Below are 22,121 nucleotides of genomic sequence, written 5' to 3' on the forward strand. Positions count from 1 at the left end.
CCACCACCCTGATCCCAGGTACCACAGATCGTGATGTGAGATTGAAGCATTTTCCATATATTTGCATTCCTCAGAAATGACAACAGTTCAGTTTCCTTCTGAGCTTTCAGAGCAGAAGCTCAGTCTGTTTAATATTTCCACACAATTAAAATGGGAAATTTGTTTATCATCATGTACTGAGCTACAGTGAAAATCTTGCCTGACGTACCATCCACACAGATGGATACATTCCAACAGTACATTGAGCTGATATACAACAAAATAATCACTGTAACAAAGCATTATGGCTGCAGAGAAAGTGCAGTGCAGATAGGCAAATGGTGCAGGGTCACGTCCAGTTACATTGTGAGGTTGAGTCCATTTTATCATTCATTTGGCTTATAGCTGTAGACAGGAAGCCATACTTCAGCCTGGTGTTACGCACTTTAAGGGTTTTGTATCTCTTCCCCGATGGGGGAGCGGGCTTGCAGCAAGAATGTCCAGGTTATGAGGTTATTTGTGTACATGGCCTGCTTTTCCGAGGGAGTGGAAATGTAGGAAGAGTCCATGGAGTGGAGGCTTGTTTCTCTGATGTTCTCTGCTCTCCAAAGTTCTCTGCCGTTCCTTGCAGTCATGGGCAGAGCAGTAGCCATACGAAGGCGCGAAGTATCGACAAGGAGCTCAGAGACCTTCACCCTGCCTTGTGTAGCTGGATCCTGGACTTCCTGTCAGATCGCCGGCAGGTAGTAAGAGTGGGCTCCATCTCCTTTGTCTCTCTGACCCTCAGCACACATACCCCACAGGGTTGTCACTTTGGACCCCTCCTTTACTCTTTGTGCACCCATGACTTGTGTTGCCACCCACAGCTCCAATCTGCTATTTAAATTTGCTGACAGCACTACATTGATTGGCCTCATCTCAAATACTGATAACAATCAATCAAATGCCTTCTGACAAGGCTCGGTCCAAACAAACTTTTCACGCTTCTTCAGGAGATTAGTCAGAGGAAGAGCAATCGCAGCAGAGTTCTTACGATAATATCTATCCATTCCCAGAAACCTTCTAAGAGCCTTCTCAGCAGTCAGAATAGGAACTGGAGAAATTGTCTGGACTTTTGCCCGAACAGGAGCCAACTTGCTTTGACCGACAACAAAGCCAAGATAGGTCATACTGTCATGGCCAAATTCACTCTTAGCCAAGTTAACTGTAAGGTTGTCCTAGGAAAGCCTGTCAAACAGCTTTTCTACTGCAGAGATATGCTCTTCCCAAGTGTCACTCCCTGTAACTAAGTCATCAATATAGGTATCTGTGTGTTCTAACCCTCGAATTACAAAATCAGTCATTCTCTGGGATGTTCCTGGAGCATTTTTCCTTCCAAAAGGCAAAACATTGTATTCATACAACCCAGATGGTGTCACAAATGCAGAAATGTCTCTACCTCTGTCCATCAATGGAACACACCAATACCCTTTCAACAGATCAATCATTGTAAGTAATTAGCTTTTCCAGCCTTATCGATGCAATCATCCACTCTAGGGATAGGATAGGCATCTGTTTTTGTTACTGTATTTACCTTTCTATAATCAGTGCAAAATCTAACACTACCATCAGGTATGGGCACAATAATGCAGGGTGACTCCAATCTCATTTTGAAGGCCTAATAATACCATTCTCCAGCATATACTCAATTCCCTGGTCAGCCAATTTACACTTTTCTACGTTCATGCAATTTGGGTGTTGTTTAATCAGTTTAGCTTGACCAACATCTACGTCATGTACTACGACCGTGGTTTGCTTGGGAACAAAGGGAAATAAATCTTTAAACTTCAGAAATAATTCCTTCAGCTGTTAACCATATAAACCATATAACAATCACAGCACGGAAACAGGCCATCTTGGCCCTCCTAGTCCGTGCCGAACCCTTAATCTCACCTAGTCCCACCTAACCGCACTCAGCCCATAACCCTCCACTCCTTTCCTGTCCATATAACTTTTCAATTTTACCTTAAATGACACAACTGAACTGGCCTCTACTACTCCTACAGGAAGTTCATTCCACACAGCTATCACTCTTTGAGTAAAGAAATACCCCCTGGTGTTTCCCTTAAACTTCTGCCCCCTAACTCTCAAATCATGTCCTCTAGTTTGAATCTCCCCTACTCTCAATGGAAACAGCCTGTTCACGTCAACTCTATCTATCCCTCTCAAAATTTTAAATACCTCGATCAAATCCCCCCTCAACCTTCTACGCTCCAATGAATAGAGACCTAACTTGTTCAACCTTTCTCTGTAACTTAATTGCTGAAACCCAGGTAACATCCTAGTAAATCGTCTCTGCACTCTCTCTAATTTATTGATATCTTTCCTATAATTCGGTGACCAGAACTGTACACAATATTCCAAATTTGGCCTTATCAATGCCTTGTACAATTTTAACATTACATCCCAACTTCTGTACTCAATGCTTTGATTTATAAAGGCCCGCGTTCCAAAAGCCCTCTTCACCACCCTATCTACATGAGACTCCACCTTCAGGGAACTATGCACTGTTATTCCTAGCTCACTCTGTTCCTCTGCATTCCTCAATGCCCTACCATTTACCCTGTATGTTCTATTTGGATTATTCCTGCCAAAATGTAGAATCTCTTACTTCTCAGCATTGAACTCCATCTGCCAACGTTCAGCCCATTCTTCTAACCGGCATAAATCTCCCTGCAAGCTTTGAAAATCCACCTCATTATCCACAACACCTCCTACCTTAGTATCATCGGCATACTTACTAATCCAATTTACCACCCCATCATCCAGATCATTTATGTATATCACAAACAACATTGGGCCCAAAACAGATCCCTGAGGCACCCCGCTTGTCACCGGCCTCCATCCCGATAAACAATTATCCACCACTACTCTCTGGCATCTCCCATCTAGCCACTGTTGAATCCATTTTATTACTCCAGCATTAATACCTAACGACTGAACATTCTTAACTAACCTTCCATGTGGAACTTTGTCAAAGGCTTTGCTGAAGTCCATATAGACTACATCCACTGCCTTACCCTCGTAACTTCTTCAAAAAATTCAATAAGGTTTGTCAAACATGACCTTCCACGCACAAATCCATGCTGGCTACTTCTAATCAGATCCCGTCTATCCAGATAATTATAAATACTATCTCTAAGAATACTTTCCATTAATTTACCCACCACTGATGTCAAACTGACAGGTCTATAATTGCTAGGCTTCCTTCTAGAACCCTTTTTAAACAATGGAACCACATGAGCAATACGCCAATCCTCCGGCACAATCCCCGTTTCTAATGACATATTAAAGATCTCCGTCAGAGCTCCTGCTATTTCTACACAAACTTCCCTCTAGGTCCTGGGGAATATCCTGTCAGGACCCGGAGATCTATCCACTTTTAAATTTCTTAAAAGCGCCGGTACCTCCACCTCTTTAATTGTCATAGGTTCCATAACTTCCTTACTTGTTTCCCACACCTTAGACAATTCAATATCCTTCTCCTTAGTGAATACCGAAGAGAAGAAATCATTCAAAATCTCTCCCATCTCCTTCAGTTCCACACATAGCTGACCACTCTGATTCTCTAAGGGGTCAATTTTATCCCTCACTATCTTCTTGCTTTTAATATAACTGTAGAAACCTTTCAGATTTACTTTCACCTTATTTGCCAAACCAACCTCGTATCTTCTTTTAGCTTTTCTAATCTCTTTCTTAAGATTCCTTTTACATTCTTTATATTCCTCGAGCAATTCCTTTACTCCATGCTGCCTATATCTATTGTAGACATCCTTCTTTTTCTGAACCAAATTTCTAATATCCCTTGAAAACCATGGTGCTCTCAAACCTTTAACCTTTCCTTTCACCCTAACAGGAACATAAAGATTCTGTACCCTCATAATTTCACCCTTAAATGACCTCCATTTCTCTATTACATCCTTCCCATAAAACAACTTGACCCAATCCACTCTCTCGAAATCCCTTCGCATCCCCTCAAAGTTAGGCTTTCTCCAATCAAAAATCTCAACTCTAGGTCCAGTTCTGTCCTTCTCCATAATTATATTGAAGCTAATGCTATTCTGATCAATGGACCCGAAGTGCTCCCCAACACATACATCTGTCAGCTGACCTATCGCATTCCCTAACAGGAGATCCAACACTGCCCCATCTCTAGTCGGTACTTCTATGTATTGTTGCAAAAAACTATCCTGCACACATTTCACAAACTCTAAACCATCCAGCCCTTTTACAGAATGAGCTTCCCAGTCTACGTGTGGAAAATTAAAATCTTCCACAATCACCACCTTGTGTTTACTACAAATATCTGCTATCTCCTTACACATTTGCTCTTCCAACTCACGCGCCCCATTAGGTGGCCTATAATACACTCCTATCAGTGTTACTGCACCTTTCCCATTCTTCAATTCCACCCAAATGGCCTCCCTAGAAGAGCTCTCTAATCTATCCTTCCAAAGCACCGCCATAAGATTTTCTCGGACAAGCAAGTTGTTGTTGCTTTGGCTGCAGATGAGACAACCTATTAGCAATGTTTTCTGGAACAACCGAGTTCATTAGCCTAACTGGGACCATGTTTGGCTTGTAAAAAGTCTCAGACAAGTCAATTGTTTCATTCTCAGGGTTGCCAGTTTCATTTGTTTTGACAACAACACACACAGATGGTACCTACTTGTTCAAAAAAGGTTTTATCATATTTATGTGTACCACCTGTGTTAGTTCACCGTCAGTTGGGTGTTTTAATAACATAATTCACATCATTAATTTGGGAGACTATTTCATATGGTCTATTGAATTTCGCCTGAAGTGGATTCGTCAACATAAGGCAAGGACCTTATCTCCCACCTGGTATTTTCTTTCGCGAGCCCTGTTATCAAACCAACACTTCATTTTGTTTTGAGAAATCTTTAAGTTTTGTCTCACTGGATTACAGGTTTGGTGTAGTTTATTTTTGAACTTCAAAATATAGTCTAACGAGTTAACATCAATCCACTGTTTCTTTTAACAAGGTCAAAGGTCACTCTGCGACCAAATACAAGTTCAAATGGAGTAAAGCCCAGTGATTCCTGTACTGACTCTCTTTCTGTGGACAAAAGCAAATGTATTCTTTCATCCCAGTCTTTTCCATTTTCAACACAATATGTCTTAATCATTGTTTTGAGGGTAGAATGAAATCTTTCTAAAGCCCCTTGTGATTCTGTATGGTATGCAGGTGATGCAATTTGTTTTGCTCCCAGTTCTACCTGCTGGAATAATCCAAATGTAAAATTACATCCTTGATCAGACTGGATTTCTTCAGGCAAATCGAATAATGTGAAAATCTTGGTGAGAGCCTTCGCCACAGTTTTAGCTTTAATATGTATGAGAGGTATTGCCTCTGGGAATCTGGATGTGGTACACAAAATAGTTAGCAGATACTGATGGCCAGCTTTGGTCTTTGGCAATGGGCCAACACAATCCACTATAACTTTGGAAAAAGGGTTCACTGAATGCAGGTACAGGCCACTGGGGTGAGCTCATTAGGTTTACCCACAACTTGACAAGTACCTTTTGGAAACTCTTATTCAGGGTAAACATAACTTTATGAGTTAAAGCAAACTGATCTGCTAATCCAGCAGATTCCTCCATAGTGGCAGCATCATTTCCATCTAAATACATCTTTCTGTCATCAGGGACACACCTTCTGAATTCTTCAATTAAAACCAACTCTTTCAAGCTGTTAAAATCATCATTTACATGTTCAGATGTGCACCAGCGGTCAAAACACACAAATTTCTCGTAAGCAAATTCTGTATGTCTGGTTCACAGTTTTCTTCAAATTTCTAAACTTTTGCCTGTCTGCTTCTGGGACCAACTCATAAGCTTTGAGCACAGCCTGTTTCACTATGTCATAATATGTGGTGCGTGACCATGTGGTTAAGGTGTTGAACTAGCAATCTGAAAGTCATGAGTTTGAGCCTCAGCCAAGGCAGCTTGTGTGTCCTTGAGCAAAGCACTGAACCACACACAGCTCCTGCACATTTATAGCCCAGTGGCGATGATTGGGGAAGCATAAATAAATAAATAATAAGCTGCTTCAGCGCTGTCAAAGCAGAATAGGCTTGCTCAGCCTTCCCCTTAATTACACTTAGTAAGAGTATTTTCTTACTGCTTTTCTGTCTCCAGCCTGAAATTGCCTCTGCCTCCATCTTTAATTTTTCTCACTTGTACTGGAGCTCAAGCTCACTAGGTTTACGTTCAGGAAACACCTCCAACTCCTCACTTTAAACACCCCCTCAGATACATAATGTTCAGCTATTATCCTCTGCATCTGTGCCCTCCTCATTGTCAATTTCACCTTAGCAAATATTAACACTTTAGCAATACTCAATAACTCAATCCTTCTGGTGTCTTCTAATGCCTGAGAGGTTCACACTTCCAGATATCTATCAACATCCATTGCTGCAGATTTTCCACACACAAATAAATCAAAAGGGATTTATCCAATGAAATCGATATTAAATCAATCCTTAAATTTGTTCATATCCCAGACGCAGGCCCCATTTTGTTACAAACCATAACGCTTTAAAAAAGAACCAGCAGCAACAGACTACTCCCAGTGGCCATACATTTTATTTCCACATCCCATTCCCATTCTGATATGTCTATCCATGGCCTCCTCTACTGTCAAAATTAATCCAAACACAGGTTGGAGGAACAACACCTTATATACCGGCTGGGTAGCCTCCAACCTGATGGGATGAACATTGACTTCTCTAACTTCCGTTAATGCCCCTCTTCCACTTCTTACCCCATCACTGACATATTTAATTGTTTGCCTGTTTTCCATGTCTCTCTGGTGCTTCCCCCGCACCTTACTTTCTCCTGAGGCCTCCTGTCCAATGATTCTTTCCCATCTCCAGCTCTGTATCACGTTCGCCAATCACCTTTCCAGTTCTTAGCTTCATCCCACCAACTCCTGTCTCCTATCATTTCGCATTTCCCCCTCCCCCCACTACTTTCAAATCTCTTTGTATCTTTCCTTTCAGTTAATCCTGACGAAGGGTCTCAGCCTGAAACATCGACATTTCTTCTCCTTATAGATACTGCCTCGCTTGCTGGGTTCCACCAGCATTTTGTGTGTGTTGTTTGAATTTCTAGCATCTGCAGATTTCCTCATGAGTGTTATGTGTATAAATCTGTAGAAATAAAACTTCCAAACTATTGAGCTCGGGGGAAACAAGGCTTGGAGTCTTGAGATGGTAAAGTATGAAAGTTCAGTTCAACTACAGAATAAGTGATGAGAGAGAGATATTTGTAATCCAGGGTAAATGTTGAGAGAAGGCAATTATGTCATATTCCACAGGTTCCATGGTGGTAAAACGAGACCAACAGTCGCTGTAGATTTTATCTGTCATCCTTCCAAATCCACATACTAATTATCACCCGAAGTGACTTGTCATAAGGGGTATCATCTTCAAGTGAACTACCACACCACAGCCAGGCAAGGGGTAACACATAAGTGGTCTCCACAGGATACCCCAAATCAGATCCTCTGCTATGGATCAAATGAGGTGACAACCACACATTCGATGTATGGTGAATCGATAATTTGTCCACCCTTGTGGGCGAAGGAAGGTTCCAAACAGTGACCCTTGGCCACTAGTTCCCTGGTTTCAATTCTTCCATTTTTCCTCCTTTGTCTCTATCTGTCTCTGAGTGTCTGTGTCCTCGGTTAAAACTAAACAAGCTGCACGCGATGTAAACAAGCTGCAAGTCAGACACATTTGCCTTCTTAATCTCTCTCTCTCTCTCTCTCTCTCCACAGCAAACAAAACCTAGAGATTCATAACAATGGCCACTCCCCATTGTGAACTGATGGTGTGCCAGTAGGTGGGATGACTGAGTGAATCCTTTCCCACATTCCCAGCAGGTGAATGGCCTTTCTCTAGTGTGAACTCGTTGATGTCTCTGTAGGGTGAATGTCTGAGTGAATCCCTTCCCTCAGACTGAGCAGGTGAACGGCTTCTCCCCAGTGTGAACTTGCTGATGTACCAGCAGGGTAGATGACTGAGTGAATCCCTTTCCACAAATTGAGCAGGTGAATGGCTTCGCCTCGGAGTGAACTCGCTGGTGACTCCGTAGGTGGGATGACTGAGTGAATCCCTTCCCACATTCGGAGCAGCTGAACGGCCTCTCCCCAGTGTGAACTCGCTGATGAATCAGAAGGGTGGAAGAGTCAGAGAATCCCTTCCCACAGACTGAGCAGGTGAACGGCTTCTCCCCAGTGTGAACTCGCTGGTGTTTCAGTAGGGTAGCTAACTGAGTGAATCCCTTCTCACAGACTGAACAGGTGAACGGCTTCTCCCCAGTGTGAACTCGCTGATGTACCAGTAGGGCAGATGACTGTGTAAATCCTTTCCCACACTCTGAGCAGGTGAACGGCTTCTCCCCAGTGTGAACTCGCTGGTGTACCAGTAGGTTAGATGACTGATTAAATCTCTTCCCACATTCTGAACAGGTGAACGGCTTCTCCCCAGTGTGAACTCGCTGGTGACTCTGTAGGGTAGCTAACTGAGTGAATCCCTTCTCACAGACTGAGCAGGTGAACAGCTTCTCCCCAGTGTGAACTCGCTGGTGTCTCTGTAGGGTAGCTAACTGAGTGAATCCCTTCTCACAGACTGAGCAGGTGAACGGCTTCTCCCCAGTGTGAACTCGCTGATGACTCTGTAGGTGGGATGACTGAGTAAATCTCTTCCCACATTCTGAACAGGTGAATGGCTTCTCCGCCGGGCGAACTCGCTGGTGTCTCTGTAGGGTAGCTAACTGAGTGAATCCCTTCTCACAGACTGAGCAGGTGAATGGCTTCTCTCCAGTGTGAACTCGCTGATGTACCAGTAGGGTAGATGACTGTGTAAATCCTTTCCCACACTCTGAGCAGGTGAACGGCTTCTCCCCAGTGTGAACTCGCTGGTGAGCCATCAGGTCAGATGACTGAGTGAATCCTTTTCCCAGAAATTCAGCAGTTGACCAGCCTCTGCCCGGTGTGGTGTGAACTGATTGGTGTGTCCACAGGTGGGAAGACCGACTGAATCCCTTCTCACACACAGAACAGGTGAATGGCCTTGTCCAGTGTGAACTTGCTGATGTACCTTCAGTTGCGATGACCGGGTGAATCCATTCCCACTGTCTGAGCAGGTGAAAGGCCTTTCTCCTGTGTAAATTACAGGCGTGCCAGTTGGTCAAATGACCGAGAGGATCCCTCCCCACAGTCTGAGCAGGAAGGGTGGTCAATTGGATCCCTTGCTCCACTTCTTAAATATCTAGGCAGAGACAACAAAACTGTTGTGCCGTGTTTGAGCTTCCTGAAGACGAATTCCTTCTCATTTTTAACCTGTAAAAAGATTTACAAACTCCATCAATGGGTGTAGGACAACATTTCTGATGAGATTACTTGAGTTGCCAAGGCTTGATCTGGTATCCCACTGTTACAGTGAGATTCTACCCAAGCTGGACAGAGAAATCATCTCCTGACTGGGCAGAGTGCTGGTATCTGGAATGACCATTAATTCCCTGATGCTCTTCCTGTCTCTATAAGAATGGGGCATTTCTGCCGTCTCCAATCTGTGCCCTGGCTCAGTTTGACTATCTCCGTTGGTATTATTCCCTGTTCCCACTGAGCTGCATGGGTTCCTGGCCCCTCAGTAACTGAAACACTCGCACGCAAATAGTTTTTCTTGACTTGCAGCTGGGATCTTCTTTTATGTATTATTAACTTAAAGTGTCACAGTTTTAACGCCACATAAAAATTCCTGCTGAAATGACTGGTTGGTTCACACAGCTGTCAAAAGGGGTTAGAGTGAATTTTTGTATTATTTCAGGTTCTTGTCACAATCATAGAAAATTTCAACATGGAAACAGGCCCTTTGGGCCATCTAGTTTGTGCTGAACTATTTAAACAGCCCACTCCCACACCTCTGCCATCCAGGTACCAACACAAACCTCTTAAATGTTGAAATCGAGCTCACATGCACCACTTGTGCTAGCTGCTCATTCCACAGCTGGATAACCGTCTATGTGAAGAAGTTTCCCCTCATGTTCCCCTTAACATTTCACCTTTCACCCTGAACCCATGGCCTCTGGTTGTTGTCCCACCCAATCTTCATGGAACAAGCCAGCTTGCATTAACACTATCTGTGCCCCTCTATCACAATCAAATCTCCCCTCAATCATCTGCATTCCAAGGAATAAAGTCCGGATTTGTTCAATATTTTCTTTAACCCAAATCCTCCAGACATGGCAACATCCTTGTGAATTTTCTCTGAAATCTCTGAACTTCTTTTACAACTTTCCTGTAGGTAGGTGACCAAAACTGTACACAATACTCCAAATTAGGCCTCACCAATGTCTTCTAGAAGTCAACCGAACATCCATCTATTGTTATCAGTACTTTGGTTCATGAAGGGCAATGGACTGAAATCATTCTTTCCATCCCTATCTACCTGTGATACCACTTCCAGTGAATTAAGGACTTGTATTCCCAGGTCCCTTTCTTCCACAACACTCCTCCGTGCCCGACCATTCACTCTGAAAGATCTCCCTTGGTAGTGCAACAACTCACACTGGACTGCATTAAATTCCATTTTCCATTTCTAAAACCATTTTCCCACCTGGTCCAGATCACACTGCAAGCCATGATAGTCTTCTTGCACTCTGCTGAACCCCCAGTCTTGTTGTCATCCACAAATTTGCTGATTCAGTTAACCACACTATCATCCAGATTACTGAAAAAGATGACAAACAACAACAGTTCCAGCACTGATCCCTGTGGTAACCACTAGCCACAGGCCTCCGGTCAGAGAGGCAACCATCTGCTACCACACTCTGACTTCTCCCAAAGACTGTGTCTCATCCAATTTACTGTCTAATCTCGAATGCTGAGTGACTGAACCTTCTTGACCAACCTCCCATATGAGACTTTGTCAAGTGCCTTGCTAAAGTCCATGTAGACAACATCCACTGCCTTGCCTTCATCCACTTCCCTGATAACTTCCTCGAGAGACTCTGAAAGATTGGCTAGAGCCATGCTGTCTATCCTTGATCAGTCCACACCTATCCAAATACTTACAGTATATACCTGGATCCTGCACCCACATTCCAATAACTTTCCCAGTTCTGATGTCAAGCCCACCCACGTATAATTTCCTAGTTTATTTTTACAGCCTGTCTTGAACAGCAGAACAACATTGTCTGTCCTCCAATCCTCCAGTACCTCACCTGTCACTAAGGATGATTTAAATATCTGTGCTAAGGCCCCAATAACTTCTGCACTTGTCTTCCGTAGGGTCCTAGTGAACAACTTGTCAGGCCCTGGGGATTGATCCACACTAATTTGCCTCAAGACAGCAAACCCCTCCACCTCTGTAATCTGTACAGGGTCCATGAAGTTGATGCGGCTTTGCCTCACTTCTATAGACTCGGTGTCCATCTCTTGAGTAAATACGGATGCAAAAAAAATCTCCCCAAGTCTATGTTATCCCTTCATATGGATTACCATTCTGATCTTCCAGAGAATTATTTTTTTCCCTTGCAATCTTTTTGCTCTTAACATATCTGCAGAATCCCTGAGGATTCTCCTTGACCTTGTCTGCTGGGGAAACCTCATGCCTTTATTTCTTCCATAAGTGTTCACTTGAATTTCCTGTATTTCATAAGTACCCCATTTGTTCCTATCTGCCTGTACCTGGTATGCACCTCCTTTTTATTGATCTGGGAGAGGAAAGCCAAAGGGGTGATAGATCTGCATGGTGGGAGGTGGGGGTAAAGAGGGTTAAACTAAAGTTGCAGGGGGAATGGGAGTCTGAATAACAGAACAGATAGTGGTGGGGTTGTGGAGACAGATGTTGTTCAGGCCTCAGACAAAGTCAGGAATGAAAAAGTTGAGCATGGTGCAGTGAATATGCTGAGCCCTGTATATTTCAATACAAGGAGCAGCGTCGGAAAGGTGGATGTGTTCAGGACATGGATCAACACCTGGAATCAACACTAGGATCTGGCAACTGTGGACTGGGACAGGCTGCTTTATGGCAAAGGTGTGCTTGCTAAATGGGAGGCCTTCAGAGCGAAAATTTGAAAGTACAAAGCGGGTATGTCAGAATAAAAGGTAAAGATTGAAACTGTAGGGAAACTCGGATTGCAAGAGATATTCAGACCCTGGTAAAGCGCAAAATGGAATTGCATAACAGGGATAGGCAGTCAGTTTCTTATGGAGTATAAGAAATGCAAGAGGACACATAAGAAATAAATCCGGATGGCTAAAAGATGGCATGAGGTTGCCGTCACAGAAAAGGTGAAGGATAATCCTCAGGGATTCTAGAGATAGATTAAGAGCAAAAGGATTGCAAGGCACAAAGTTGGTCCTCTGGAAGACCGGAATGGCAATCCACGTGTGGAAACAAAGCAGATGGGGGAGATCTTAAATATTTTTCAAACTCAATTTACTCAGGAGATGGACAAAGGGTCTATGGGAGTGTGGAAAAGTGGCATTAACCATTTCAACCCTGGGGGAAAAAACACTCCTCTGGCCACTCACACGCTCAATACCCCTCATCATTTTATACACCAAAAAATGTCTCTAAATATAAACAAGGAAATTATACATTGCACAATCTACTTTCCACGATTCAGTACATTTACATGGCCAGGTGTGTAAAAAGGGCCCAACGAATATCAGGGAGCAACAGGCCCAATTCACCCCAACCACAAACTGCTCCTGCTGCTACCATCCAAGAAACGGTACCACAGCCAAAGGAGCAACAGTCCCCGGGACATCATCTTCCACCAGGCCATCAGACTGATTAATTCACACTGATACATTTGCATTTTAATGTTATATTGACTGTCCAATGCACAATCTAGCTATTATAAATTACTATAAATTACACATTGCACATTTAGATGGAGATATAAGGTAAATATTTCTACTCCTCATGTTTATGAGGTATGTATCTAATAAAGTCAATTCAATTCACCCTCTCCACTATCTGTTCTGTCATTCTGGCTCCCATTCCCCCTACAACTTATTTTAACCACATCACCCCCTCCCCTGCTCACTACCACTAGCAAGCCTTACCACTAGGATATTCGTCCCCTCTTGTTCTGTTCCTATAACTAACGAATCCCCTATCAGCCTTTTGACTTTCCTCTGCCAGGTAATTCCCCCCAACAGCTTCTAAAGTGGTCCACCTGTTGTTGTGGGGGATGGCTACTGCAGTACTCTGCGATGGCTATTTAACCTCATTCCCCTTCCTGACTCTCACCGAGTTTCCTGTGTCCTGCACCTTGGGTATAACTCACCTCTCTTCGTGTCATATCTATCACCTCCTCCAACTGCTGGATGACCTGGAATTCACCCATTTCAAGTTGCAGCTCATTGAAGTGCTGGGTTACAAGCTGCACATCTTGTAGGTGAGGGCATCAGGGACATTGGAGGTCTCCCCTCCTTCCCTCCACTACCCTTCTAATTTGTAATAATCTCCCCTCTAATTTGTAATAACCAGTGTGCAGATATATCTTGCACTGTGCATTTTTTACCCAGTGACAAGATGTGCACAGTGAATTTTATATAGAGAGGTATTCATGTTCACAGCTGGCAAATCACTGTCAATAGGAACTTTGATCTCCTCTGGGTTTGATTGAGATCATCTGCACTCTCACACAACCGATATAGCAGGCCTGTAACAGGAAATGGAGGATTTTCTCACCAAAGCTTTTGCACATTGTCCATATGCGATTTCCTTGCTAAATTACGCTTTAAAAAGTCAGATTTCCAAATATCACTCCACTTCTTCCCATTTGCAAATACTCCAGTAACTTTTCAATCACCAAAATGCAAACAGGCATTACTAGTTTCTGTATTCGACATAAATATTCCCCCTGAATCCTCCCCCAATGACTGACGGTGGTGAACTCAGTGAATGAAATCCCAATGAATATGAAGGGAAGGGCAGTAGTCTGTCTCACTGGAGTCTGGCACATTTGTGATGTGAAAGCTACTTGTTGCCCAGGGCAAAGGTGTTTGATATCATTACGTACCCAGAGAGAATGGGACAAAACATGTTCTCACCGGTAGAATAGTCCAGAGCAAGAGGAGGTAGAGGAAGCAACACATACAAAATACTGGAGGAGTTCAGCAGGCCAAGTAGCATCTGCGGAAAAGTGTCCTAATGCCGATTTTCTCAACTGGTGACGTAAAAGATTTTGTTCCCTTTCTCCGAGTTCCTAATCCTTGCATTTAGATAGCTGGAGCTCAGCTCTGTCTGAGAGATCCATCGGTTCCCATTCCCTCATCAGCCGGGAGCTCCCCGGGGTCCGTGTACGGATCGTGGGGCTGAGAGAGAGGGAAGAGAGCAGGACTGTCCCGGGGTTGCTGGTCACGGTCTCCGAAATTCAGAGGAATTATCCCGAAATCGGTGTTTAAGATAAAAACACGGAGAATCACTCTTACCTGGAACCGACATTTTCAAAGGCTTCGGTGTACTGCGCGCATGCGTGAAACTCAGGGACGGCCTCAGCCTGACGCCTGCGCAGTTCATCGGCGCTTCAGCGCCGCCGAAATTCTTAACGCATGGCCCTATGGGTAATCACGGTGCCATTAAACATTTCTGCAAGCACCAGTTCAATGTCCATACCTCATTTTTTATTATGGGTATAGAAAAAATCTGCAGCTGTTTTAACGCAGAAAGCGGCTCCCATAAGCAATATACTCAATATCAACGTATATCTAATGCCAAAATAAAATGCAGATATAAAACACAGGAGATTCTGCAGTTGCTGGAAATACAGAGACGCACACACACAAAACAATTCAGAGAGCAACCAAGCAGCGGAGTACACAGGCCAGGGATGCGGAAGGGGCTCTGCCTAAAAGTTTTCTATTTATTCCTCTCCAAAATTTCTGCCTGATCTGTTGATTTCCACCTGTGTTTTGCAGAAATTAATCACCTTTTTTTTTCGACCAACCAGTTTCCAAATACTTCTAATCTTTCACTTTTAACCACATCCTGCTGGTCTTATTCGTCCTCCTCCTCTGGACACCATTTCTCTCTGGAGCCCCTGAATCAAGCTGGCAACTCTTTTGTTTCTGACTCTGCACCATCGAAGATTCACTCGCTAGTCTGCTGTCAAACTTCAGAGTTGCATTGTGTTACGAGACCGTTTACTGTGAGTGTCGCTTTAAGTGCCTGAGTGAGGCGGGGCTGTGACGTCAGACACAAGCTGCGGCAGCCTGAGGGAGCGGGAGAGGGAGACAAGCTGTTGGAACTTCAGCGTGTGACTGCTATAGGCTACAACTCTTGCATGCCCAAAAGGTACGGTTGATCTGATCATCGGCACGCAGTGCACAATGGATGTGTGACTGTCACTTCGTATCATCAATATGTGTGGATTTGCTGGAGTATCCTGTGGTGTCACTTTTGTTGTCCCTTACCCGGAATCGGGGTGTTCTGTGGTAACCACTTGAAGACGATATTCCTGTCACTGTCACCTGGTGATATTTCTAATCTTCGGCGACTGTTATTTCGTTTACCCAGCGTGGAATGTGTGTGGAATTCTTCGTAATGGCCTTCTCTCCACATTTTCGTGTTGATTTACAAATCTCTCCTCTCACTCACTTATTCCGTGGATTACTGAACCTTTCCACTTTACCATCTGAAGACTTTAAGCATTGTTTCCCAAGCTTGATAGTTTGGGAGCTATATATATCCGCATTACACTGTTAACTTCTGTTTATTTCCTTTAATCTTTTATATTTGCAGTAGATACTGTTGGGTACCCCGTGACGGGTCAAAGAACCAGCAGAAATAGGAAACACCGTGGAGTCTGGTATTGCTGTAAACTAATGCTGTTTATTAGTAACTACGCGATACAGCAATATAAATGCAGATACATCAACCAGGTTAGCAATGATTATGTGTGTGTGTGTGTGTGTGTGTGTGTGTGTGTGTGTGTGTGTGTGTGTGTGTGTGTGTGTGTGTGTGTGTGTGTGTGTGTGTGTGTGTGAATAGGAAAGCCAAGCTTCTTCACGCCTCGGGGTGAATGGAGACCGTCTGACGGTGATGAGTGAAGTTCGGTTCAGTTCGTGGGATTGAGTCGAGTAGTGATGGAGAGAGAGAGAAGGAGAGGTTTGTGTCTTCAGGTAAGCTGATGCCGTCGATAGTCCCGTCGTCCTCCGAAATCCTTTGGAAGTCACCGACTGTGACACTACAAACGGGACCGTTCTTCAGTGGTGGAGTTATTAACCCAGGCGAGGGATGGACACTCGAATAACTCCCCACGGGTCACAGCCTTTTCACACTGCGAGAGCCACTGATCGATGCTCCTGATCGATCCTCCAAAACCCACGTTTTTCTGTGGACACAACAAAGCTCATTCAGTGTCCAAAACCATGTGTCTGGAGGTCTATCAGCGGACCTCCTACTTATCTCACCGTGCTGAGCCCCAGCTGTCCATCAACTAGTTCCTCCCTTCTCTCTCTGTAAGAACACAGAAGCTGACAGTGTCCTTGTAAAAGTGGAAACAAGCTTGCAGAGAAACCATAACACCGTCTCCGAGCAGTCTTTCCTCTCTCTCTCGCTCTCTCGCTCTCGCTCTCTCTCTCTCCAATGATTACAATACAACAACCATAACTACATCAGCACTCATGAACTGAACTGAACTATATACTTTTCTATGACAATTCATTTACCCCTAGACATCGATAGAGCTTCTTTATTATTGCTTGTTATTATTCCTACACTTTTAGGTTTATTACTGCTAACTTGTTTTATATGTATATTCGCATTATTGATATGGTTTTGCTTATTTTTATTAATAAACACCTTTAGTTTGGTACCACCAGACTCCAACAGATTCTTCTTTCCCTGCTGTTTAAATACCCAGTTACGGGGTACGTAACAAATCTCCTATCTCATAGAGTGGTGACCAGTTGCAACCTGTCATGTCAGGGAGAGCAAGAGGGGAACGGCAGGGATATATTTTAATATACTGATATGGAACAGAAACATGGGCAGGGACAAGATGGGCCGAGCGGCCTCTCCAGTGAGACACGGGATTTGATACAAACTGATTTATCTTTCATAGATCCACAATATTAAACACCAGTCTAGTTGAAGGCTAACATCAGCAGAACAGACTCCACCAATGCTCAGTGACCAGGGTTCAGTCCTGGGTGCGATGAGCAGCCGCAAGAACTGCAGAATCTGACAGTAACAGTCCCTCATGAACCTGCAGCTGGCTTCAGTCACCGTGATGGTTAAACATTTAACACGGAGCTGATTTGAACTTCCTCCCTGATGTGAAGTTGCTGGTGTTGCCGCAGCTGGGATGATTGAGTAAAACTCTTTGCTCATTCCGGACAGAAATGTGGCCTCTATTTATTGTGAACTCACCGGAGCATCACAAGGTGGGTTAACTGAATGAGTCTCTTCGCACACACGGAGCAGCTGAACGGCCACTTCCCAGTGCAAAGCTGTAGATCTCGGTCTTCGGTCTTGGCCTGAAACGTTGACTGCTCATTTACACGGATGCTGCCCGACCTGCTGAGTTCCTCCAGCGTCTTGTCCGTGTTGCTTTGACCACAGCATCTGCAGTGGACTTTGTGTCCAAGCGCTGGTGAACTGACAGATAGAGCGGAACTAACGCGCTGTTGTGTTCGAGATTCCCATACACAAATCCTTTTAATTTTCTACACTGTTAAAAGTTTACAAAGCACGTCAGTGGGAGAAGGACAACATTTCAACTGAAATAATTTTAGTCTCCATGGTGCCTTCTGATTAAGACACTGTCACATCTCAAAACAATTTAGAGGAACAAGATTTCATCTTCTAACTGGCCACAGTTCCGGAATCAGGGTCAACATCAAACTCTCTGCTTCCCTCTCTGTGTCAAAATGGATCATTCCTCCCCTTCATCAGTCTGTGACTTGGCTCAGTCTGTCTGTCTCCTTCGCATTCTGAGCATGCGCCACACACCCACTGAGATCACATTGTATTTACACGGCTGTGACTAGAGACTTTCTGATTATTATGTCCCTCCCGGCATTTGACGGTTGTAAACTCAGAGTCAGCAATGGTAGTGACCCTCAGGAGTAGGTGATTAGGCTTTTTCGTTGGAGATCGATAAACTGCCGGTAGTGTGTGTCTGGATGAGTGGGTCGTTTTCAGACTGGAAGGAGGTAGCGTTTGGAGTACCCCAGAGATCAGTCCCTGACCACAGTTGTTCACAGTTTAATGTCCTGGAGAGGCAACGAGATGTGAGATGTCCCAGTCTGCTGGTGAGGCAGAAAGAGTGGAGTTGGGGGAGGGGAAGCTATTCACATGCAATCTCGTAGCTTTGCAATCAGTACATAGTGCACTGTGGGGCTGCAGTGGCGGGTTCCAAACTGCTAATTAAATTTGCTGACCACACTACATTGATTGGCCGAATCCCAAATAACAACGAGACAACTTATGAAGAAGAAGTCATCACTCTACACGGTGGTGTCAAGAAAACAACCTCTCCCTCATTGTGACAAAAACACAGGAGCTGATTGTGGATTACAGGAGGAATGGAGACAGGGAGCACATTCAACATTTCCAAGTCTGTTATTGACACAAAATGCACATTTCAATATTGATCACTACACAATGCATTTTATACATTGTTAATGACATAAAACATATTTACAGATTGTTACGGACAGAGAATCGTATAACTTGTGTTCCGTGTGTTATCTGAATGTACTTGCGTGTGATGCTGCCACAAGTCAGTGTTTCTCTGTCCCTGTACCTTCCCGTACTTGTGCACTTGGCAATAAATTCAACAGGACCTGAGAAATCTCAGTGAGATTTGATTAGTGATGATCATCTTGGCAGCTCGGTAGGTCGAATGTATGAGACAGTACACTGTTAAATGCAAAACCCTGAACAGTGTTGATGATCAGTGGGATCTTAGACTCCAAGTTCATCGCTCCCTGAGAGAGACTGCACAGATTGATCGGGTGGTTAAGAAGGCAAATGACATGGTTGTCTTTATTAGTTGAAGCATTGAGTTCAAAAGTCGGGAAGTTGTGTTGCTGCTGTTACGAGCCTGCGGTCGTACTGTGACTGTTTCTTTAAGAGCGCCGGCGTGAGGAGGCGGGACTATGACGTCAGTCACAGGCTGACAGCGCTGACTGAGGACTGAACCATCAGAGAGAGAGAGCGATCTGCAGACAGGCAGTCGGCCAGTCTAAAGGGAGAGAGAGACTGGAAAAGCTGATCGCTTCAGTTAGTCGCAGCTGAGGCTTGGAACTCTCCTATGCCCACAAGAGTGGGTTGATCATCGGTAGACGGAACCACAACGAATGTCTGTGGCTGCCACTTCGTATAATCCATAGGAGTGGGTTTTGGAATGTCTTGTGTTAACCCTTGCCTGGGTATGTTGTGTGGTAACCCCTGGAAGACGGTATTCCTCTGACAGGTCACTTTCGTTAATCGTATGTGGACGGATTCAGCGGATAAGATCTTCGTCAACGGTATTTTGAAGTAACGGCCTTTTCACCCTGTAAGACTCTGAGCTTTGTTCCCTCAGGCTCGATAGTCTGGGAATTATATTTACACATATATTCACATAACACTGCTAACTTTCCTTTATTTCGTTAAGTTACTATATTATAAATAGATATTAATAAAGAGTGGTTTTAACATCAAAACCAGACTCCAGTGTGAACTCTATTGCTGCTGGTTCGTTTCTAAAACGTTACAGTTGGTAGCACAGTTTTATAAAACTCGATTAGACCACATCTGGAGTGTTTCATACAGTTCAGGTCGCCCCCATTCTCGGAAGGATGTCGGGGCTTTGTACAGGGCGCAGAAGAGGTTTACCAGGACACTGCCTGGATTAGAGGGCATGAGCGAGAACGAGAGGCTGGACAAACTTGTGTTGTTTTCTCCAGAGCGGCGCAGGCTGGCGTGAGACTGGATGGACGTTTACAAGATTACGAGAGGAATAGATAGACGGGACAGACGATATATTTTTCCTGGGGGTTGAAATGTCTAATACATTTAAGGTGAGAGGAGATCTGAGCGGCAAGTTTGCCTCTTTCCACAGAGTATTGGGCAGCCGGAGTGTCTGCTTGCGGTGGGAGACCAAAGCGGTCACGTGATCCCGTTTCCTGTTCACGTTTCTCTGCAGATCTGCAGCATCTGCGGGTCACTGCTCTACGTGACGTGCAGCTTCATGTTTCCCCGTTCAGTCACGGCAGTGAGATCCGGATCTGTCACGTCCTCTCGTTGTGGTGGACAGTATGCTTTTTTCTGCAATATTTGCAGCATGTTTCATTCCACTGTTTTTACCTGCTGAAGTACAGCCGATGTTTCTGGGTGTCGGACCCACTTATGTGAGAATTTAGCCTTTTCTATTTCTCTGAGCTTCTCATAAATGTGTACAGTTCAGTTAAGCTTCACTCCACTACTTCCAAAGCAACAACCCGGTCAGTCAAAAAGTTCCACACAATTAAAATAGTATATTACATCGTTTTTTTTTCATTTTGTACTATTTATATAATTTAACTATGTAATATTTATATTCTTATATTAAATCATAATTGTTAAAATCTATAGTTATGAATTAGGTTCTATTGCTGCCGCAGAGACAACGAATTTCATGACAAATGCCGGTGCTATTAAACCTGATTCTGATATTGATCTGGGAGACCCACCACCGGTCACCTGATCCCAGTTACCGCAGATCGTAATGAGAGATTGAATCCTTTTCCATTTATTTCCTTTCCACAGAAATGACAACAGTTCAGTTTCCTTCTGTGGTTCCAGAGCAGAAGCTCAGTCTGTCTAATATTTCCACACAATTAAAATGGGGAATTCGTTTATTATCATCACGTACTGAGCTACAGTGAAAATCTTGCCTGACGGACCATCCACACAGATCGATACATTACAACAGTTCACTGAGTTGATATACGACAGAACAATAACTGTAACAAAGCATTATGGCTGCAGAGAAAGTGCAGTGCAGACAGACATATGGTGCCGGGTCACGTCGAGTTACATTGTGAGGCCGAGTCCATTTTATCATTCATTTGGCTTTTAAACACAGACAGGAAGCCGCCATCGAGCTTGTCATTCCTAATAACTGCAGGTCTTCTTTTTTTCTCACTTTCTCGTGGCACTAGACAGGGATGTCCATTAACCCCTTTATTATTTAATCTTGTATTGGAGCCTCTAGCTATAACACTACGTGAAGCTAAAAGTATTCTTGGTATCTCTATGAATGGAACCATACATAAGATTTCTCTTTATGTAGATGATCTTTTGGTTTTTATTTCAAATTTTGAGGAATCAATTCCTAATCTTTTGGAAACACTTAAAGATTTCGCTAAATTTTCTGGATTTAAACTTAACTTGAATAAAAGAGTATTTTTCCATTAAATGTCCCTGTTAGTGTATATAATGATATTCCTTTTAGAACTGTTAATACATTTAGATATTTAGGTATTATAGTTACTAAAAAATATAAAGATCTCTATAAAGCGAATATAGTTCCTTTAATGGACTTCATGAAACAATTTTCTAGATGGAATCCACTTACTTTTTCTTTAATAGGTCGTATTCATGCTGTGAAAATGATTTTACCTAGATTTTTATATATTTTTCAAAATATACCTATCTTTTTAGCTAAAAAAATTTCGATCAAATTGAAAACCATATCAGCAAGTTTGCTGACGATACTAAACTGGGTGGCAGTGTGACATGCGAAGAGGACGTTAGGAGAATACAGGGAGACTTGGATAGGCTGAGTGAGTGGGCAGATACTTGGCAGATGTCATTCAATGTGAATAAATGTGAAGTTATCCACTTTGGAAGCTGGAACAAGAGGGCAGAGTATTGTCTGAACGGTGTCGAGTTAGGTAAGGGAGAAATGCAAAGAGACCTAGGAGTCCTAGTTCACCAGTCAATGAAGGTGAATGAGCAAGTGCAACAGGCAGTGAAGAGGGCAAATGGAATGTTGGCCTTTGTTACAAGGGGAATTGAATACAAGAGCAAGGATGTTCTTTTGCATTTGTACAGGGCCCTGGTGAGACCACACCTGGA

The 22,121-nt window shown here is 43.6% G+C and overlaps 1 pseudogene; it reads right to left on the bottom strand.

Annotated features, from left to right (window-relative positions):
* Window positions 1–7,656: 7,656 nt before the first annotated feature.
* On the bottom strand, window positions 7,657–9,303 carry LOC132388657 (gastrula zinc finger protein XlCGF57.1-like; annotated as a pseudogene).
* Window positions 9,304–22,121: the final 12,818 nt, after the last annotated feature.

The sequence above is a fragment of the Hypanus sabinus genome, unplaced genomic scaffold (genome assembly GCF_030144855.1).
Source record: "Hypanus sabinus isolate sHypSab1 unplaced genomic scaffold, sHypSab1.hap1 scaffold_375, whole genome shotgun sequence".
In the NCBI taxonomy this organism is placed as follows: domain Eukaryota; kingdom Metazoa; phylum Chordata; class Chondrichthyes; order Myliobatiformes; family Dasyatidae; genus Hypanus; species Hypanus sabinus.